The sequence below is a fragment of the Orbicella franksi genome, chromosome 6, assembly GCF_964199315.1.
Source record: "Orbicella franksi chromosome 6, jaOrbFran1.1, whole genome shotgun sequence".
Classification (NCBI taxonomy): Eukaryota; Metazoa; Cnidaria; class Anthozoa; order Scleractinia; family Merulinidae; genus Orbicella; species Orbicella franksi.
The window spans coordinates 14000196-14006655 of record NC_138150.1 but is presented as its reverse complement, the minus strand read 5'-3'; the positions used below and the strand labels follow the sequence as shown (position 1 = coordinate 14006655).

The 6460-nt window shown below is 39.4% G+C and overlaps 1 protein-coding gene across 1 annotated transcript in view; it reads left to right on the top strand.

Annotated features, from left to right (window-relative positions):
* The window catches only part of LOC145489664 (interferon-inducible double-stranded RNA-dependent protein kinase activator A homolog), a 7434-nt gene extending 6396 nt beyond the window's left edge, over positions 1–1038 (top strand). The window contains exon 4 of the mRNA XM_081468696.1: positions 1–1038. This exon is cut by the window's left edge and continues 1165 nt beyond it. The gene's annotated coding sequence lies outside the window, so the exon portion shown is untranslated.
* The last annotated feature ends 5422 nt before the right edge of the window (positions 1039–6460 follow it).

Below are 6460 nucleotides of genomic sequence, written 5' to 3'. Positions count from 1 at the left end.
TTTATTGTACATAGTCTTTCTAGTTATAGTTTATAGATGATTGGTTTTTAGTCCAAACACCCTTACAAGCATCTTAGCTTTAATGCTCATCGTTTTAAAATAAAGGCTATTCATCTATCCGTCTGTCTTAATGTTCAGCAAAAGCACCTTTTAGTGAAATCGCTTTTCACTTGACAGCGAAGAAGACTTCCACTTAGGTTGTCGAAACGTCTGACAGAAATCTGCAAAAATAGACCAGGCATATTTTAATTCAAGGGAAAGTGCCAGAAATTTTAAGATTCCCTAATGATGACGGTTTCTTTTCAATCATGTTTTGGGTAAAACTTTGAGAGATGACGAAAGCAACGTTTTTGGTATCAAGAGAAACCCGCAATCAAGAATTTGTCCTGTTCAAGGAATAGAACAGTTTCTGGAAGTGGCCCAACGATACACCTAACTCAACCACGGCTGAGGCTCATTTGAAAATGTGCTTAATGGAGATGGGTTCAGGTAATAGAGAGACCTGTCATGGATTTAGGGCTGGATGTGCCATTGCCCTAGGCCTGGCTTTATCACGAGCTGAGTTGTCTGAAATCATGATGGACCATGTTGGTTGGACACAAAGGCACACAGCTTTATTTTATTTTTTTAATTGGAATGTGAACAACATACAAAGATACACTAAACAGACCAAAACAAAACTAATACTACTTACAATGATAGAATTGCAATAACCTACACTTACAGTAATTCCAATATAGTTTCCCTACTAAACAATACAAATAAAAGGCACAGCGTTTTATTATTTAAAACTAGCTAAGGTCCTCAATCCTGCGGGTGCTTCTCCACGATTGTCTGCAATAGACGTCCCCTCTGTTTCTTCAGAGTGGCATAAATAATTTAATGCGTTTTCTTTGTGCTTTCTCCTCAGACTCACTTGCGAAAAGGTCACTTCCCGAATGATTTTCTTTAATTTAGTACGGGTGAGAACTGAGAATTGCGAGGTTAAAGAACCATTCTAGGGCTCTTGATTGAGACTTAATAAAGATGTAAGTGTACTGTGAAAGCGAAGGCTGTGTAACGCGTAGATCAATTTCCCCATATCTAAATAACAGTGGGCGCGAGTGGTGAGTGTTTGGGAAAAGAATACTAAGGGAAAGACTAACGGTATCGCAGAGGTCATGAGTTCGAATCCCGTTCAGCCCTGATGTTTTTTGTGGTCAAGAACATCCATCCACACTACGCCGGAGGAATTTAATTTAGGTCAAATAAGCAAATAGAACTGATCTGTTTCCTGTAGTTTCCTTTGTACTCGTCACGCCAAACGTCAGCATTCAAGAAGTTTTAAGAGGTATTAGGGTATTGGGGTATAAGTAGGCTATACAGGTATTATGGTATTAGGGTATTTGGGTATTAGGTTATTAGGTTATTAGGGTATTAGGGTATTAAGGAATTAGGATATTGGTTCATTAGCGTATTAAGGTTAGGAGATTAGGGTGCCTAAGGGTGTTAGGCATGGCACGAAAAGGCCGCATTTAGGGTCTTAAAGTATTAGGGTATTAGGATGTTAAGGTATTAGGCTGTTATGGTAATAGGGTATTGGGGTATTGGGGTGATAGGATATTAGGGTATTAAGGCATTAGAGTATTAGAGTATTTGGGTATTTTACGGTATTGGAGTATTGGGGTATTAGGGTATTAGGGTGTCAGGGTATATTAGTATTAGAATATTAGGGTATTAGGGTTTAAGAATATTAGGGTGTTACGGAGTTAGAGTATTAGGGTATTTAGGTGTTACGGCGTTAGGGTATTAGGCTAATAGGGCATTACATTCTTAGGGTATTAGGGTATTAGGGTAGTACTGTATTGGGGTACTGGTATTAGGGTGCTTGGGTATTACGGTTTTAGGGCATGACTACATTATTAGGGTATTTAGGGTATTACGGTATTAGCGTATTAGAGTATTACAGTATTACGGTATTACGGTATTAGGGTAGTAGTGTATTAGGGTGTTACGGTAATGGGGTATTAGGGTATTACGGAATTAGGGTATTGGGGTTAATTAGGGTATTACGGTATTACGGTTTTAGGGTATTAGGGTATTAGAGTATTAGCACTTTAGGGTATCACAGTATCACGGTATCACGGTATTAGGGTGGTAGTGTATTAGGGTATTATGGTATTAGGGTAGTAGTGTATTAGGGAATTACGATATTAGGGTATTAGGGAATTAGGGTATTACAGTATTAGGGTATTGGGGTATTAGGGCATTTCAGAATTAGGGTATTAGGATATTACGGTACTATGGTTGTAGGGTATTAGGGTATTAGAGTATTAGGGTATTACGGTATTACGGTATTACGGTATTACGGTATTAGGGTGTTAGGGTATTAGGGTATTGTAGTTTTCAAGAGATGACCTTTACTCGACGAGTAAATTTATCCAACTAACAGATTAAATGCTACACACCCATGTTATGAAACTGATTTGCATTACTCACACACATTCCACACACATTCCACACGCATGCATTCCCACGCTCGTTCCACACGGTATTACGGTATTGGGGTATTAGGGTACTAGCGTATTTGGGTATTACGCGCTAGTTGTACGCGTCAGTTTTTCGTTTGTTTTGTGAAGAAAAGTTATGTAAGAAAACTCTTTACTCTGGGTATCGAGTTGATTTGTGAGTTTCCCAAAAAATGCTTAATCATAACCAAACCCTGTTTTTGATAGTTTCTTATGGTTTCTGTTTGCTTGGCGAGTTTGCAAAAGTTTTTGAAACGAAAGTCTGACGCGTACATTCAGTAGCTCATTTGCATAGTGCAGCGCGCGCTCTTTCAAGTCCGAGTCGGTGTTTTCAATTGTCAACAAACCTTGACAAAGATTTATTTCGTGGTCTTTTGTGCCCAGATGCTGCAACAGTTTTCACGAACGCCAAAAGGCTACTAACATCATGAGTGTTTCTTTAACATGCTGAAATTTTACACTGCGAAAACAAAATAGACAAGGTGTTTTGATAACTCAACCAACGAAATCGAAATCGTTATTCGAGTTGATTAAAGAAAGCGTCATCGTAACTTTGCTGATTATTTCTGCTGTATTCACATATTTTCAGCTGAGCTTTTAATATGTTCTCAAACATTTATTAACCTTAAACATATTTAGAAAGTAGAGATATTATATGAGTTCGATGTACGTTTTCACAAAAGTGGGAAGTCCAATTTGTCATGTTTTACTGACTGTGCAAAACACGCATCGGCGGGCGCTCTTATTCATTGACAACAGACAATTATTTTTACACAAACAAAACTGAGCAGCATCTACAGACATAAACTTTATTGTCGCTTATTGGGCCTTGATAAAACATGAAGCGTTGCTTACAATTCAGGCGAAACTCAAACTTGCAATTACTTTTTTTTGTTTTACTTTTCGGTCGAGATAGACTCTGGCGAAATCCTCGCAAGCCTGTGGCAAGAGGAGGGAAACTTTGAAGTCCTGAAACGCTGCTATATCCAAACATACAACCAGTTTTTTGCTGTGGTTTGGAAGAGCTGTTAATCTTCAACATATGTGAAACTTAGAGTGGAGTAATGTACAGCTCATGTAAAAGAAGCATCCGTCGGAACACAACTTGGTCAGCGATATCATATCTAAGCTTAAAGCGGAACATACCTAAATTCGATACTGTCTTACTTCACTCAAACTGGAGCAGCTTACGACGAAAATACTTAAGCAAAATTCCAACAGACGTAAACGCGTTGAGTTGTGGGCCAAAAACATGACAAAATTTCGGGAATTTCGGACGCCATTTCCCCCGCGCGACATCCGCAAAAATCCTCGCAGCATGTACGCGCGTGTGTCTCAGGCGATGGCGCAATTTGTTCTAAAAATAGAATTATTGTCCCATATCATGGGGACAACCCCAATACTAGAAATGGCGCGCGCTTACGGTCTCCGTCCCCGATTATGGCTCCTGGTTATTAGGGTATTGGAGTAGTATGGTGTTTGGGTATTACAGTACTATTGTGTTGGGTTACTAAGGTATTAGGGGGTTAGGGTATTAGGGTGTCAGAATATTATGGGATTAGGTTATTAGCGTATTAGGGTATTAAGGTGTTAAAGTATTGGGGTACTAGTGTATTCGGTTATTAGCGCATTAGGGTATTAGGGTGTTAGGGTATTGGACTATTAAGGTGTTAGGGTATTGGGGTACTAGTGTATTGGGTTATTAGGGTATTAGGATATTTGGGTATTAGGGTGTTAGGGTACTATGCTATTAGTGTATTATGGTATTGGGGTACTAAGGTGTTAGGGTATTGGGGTGTATCACCCATAAATGTAATAAAAAACATAAATGTAATAAACGGCATGTCCCGGGAGGGACTCCCATATGGAGTGGATGGGGATGCTCGTCGGAATTTTGAATTTAACCCCTAAAAGAGACCAATCTGGGCGTGGCCGAGGCTTATGCAGACCCCTAAAAGAGACCAGTTTACAAAACAGACAAATAAAAAGTACAGTGGCTTTTAATGATGGCGAATTCGTTTATATGAATTGAGTAAATATAAAGAATCAAAATTCTTTCTGTTTTGTTATTTCTTCGCGTGCAACCCTTAACGAGACCTTGACGGCTAAAAATAATGACGTTTTGCCCAGAACACCCAAAGCAAGACCAAAATCCGAAATTTACACCCCTAAGCGAGACGACGAGCATCCCCGTCCATTCCATATGGGAGTCCCCCCCCTCCCCCCCCCCGATGCAATGCATGCAGAAGCGATGACGTGTGCATGCTATTTCTAAAATTGTTCCAATAAAATTGGAACATAAACAGACAGGCTGATGGTTAAGCTTAATTCAAAGTAAAAGTAAGATACAGCCTGTGTGGGAAGTAGCTGTATAATGTAAGTAGCTTTGCATAGTTGGGTTTTGAGAGTCCAAACTTACTTGTTCCCTTTGTTCAATTGTTCCTCTTTGAACTGAATTATGCAATTCACCTTTTTCCCTTTTGTTTACTTTTAGAAATGACCGGCGGTGAGACATAAAAATTTTTATGAAATAAAACAATGTAAAAGAATATTGTGATGGATGTCCCCAAGAGAAATCCAGTGGCGGATCCAGACTTTCACCAATACAGTTTATTTCACGTTTCACAGATAAGTTCAGATGTTTCAGTGCTCTTACACTGCTCTGACAATGCTCATTCAATTGAATTCACCTTAAGACAGCAAAATGTCCGTGCTAAACAGCGCTCACCAATGCGTAAATTTATTGTTGACCCTTGACCTATCGCGTGTGCAACTTGCTTGTAGATCTAAAGTTGTATGTATAGATGATGTGTTCGTGTCATCAGTTTGCCGGTGAGCGAAAATTTATCCGATATTACATGAAGCACAATCTACAATAAAAATCTTCTTTTAAACGTTGAAATTAGAGACACTCCGCGGTACCTACAAACTGCAAAAGAAAGCTGCAAAGGATAAGTTCCTAGTTCCCCGAAACCAAAGATGGCGAATAAACTCTTTCTGCTGATCCTAGAAGCTGCAAAGAAATGAATAAATAATACATCTCTCCGCATAAAGTGAAACGTGTTGTTTAAAGTACATCAACAACATGCGCAAACTTGAAAACAACAAACAGTATTTTCACCGTTTCTCTCTGAAATCAACACCTCATCTTGAAATAACAGACATTTGGCAACGCTAATTACCTCACCGGAAATTAATTTGGAGACAAACTAACTTCCGAGTTAGGATTTCGAGTTGGATTTCGAGTTGGATTTTCGAGTTAGGATTTCGAGTTGGATTTTCGAGTTAGGATTTCGGGTTGGATTGTCGAGTTAGGATTTCGAGTTGGGTTTTCGAGTAAGGATATAGAGTCGGTCTTTTCCAGATGGTTACTAGTAATCCAGCTGCAGCGAAACGGCTAGTTTGTCCGTAAGCCGTCTCGTAGATTTCCAGTCCAATGCAGCCGACAAAAGAATTCCTGTAGGGGTGGGGTTAGTGTTTTGCCTTTGCGCGTAAACAGATACATTTGAATCACGTGGTGCCAGAACGACCAAAAGGAGGAATAAACCAGGAGCCATAATCGGGCTCCTGAATAAACCTATTAAACATAAGCTCGATCAGATAGCTGCAAGAAACAAAAGAATGTTTCTGGAGAAACGTATGGCTTTCTCGAAGTAAAGCTACGGCGTCTCAGAAGAAAACCGTACAAGGACAAATAATATAATATCCGTGATAAGAATCTACCCATTATACTTGCAAACAGTTCTAATCACAGCCGGCCCGGCGTCACAATATAGGATGCAAGTAAAATTTTCTCGGTAAATTTCATATTTTGTCCCTCGATAGCAAACACTTGGAGACTTTAAAACATAACTTGCAATATAAATGAGCCTAAAAAAGGCATAAACACAGGGCAAATTACAGGGGTGCCGCAAACTCGACGAAGCGACATGAAGATAAGAGCGGAAATCATG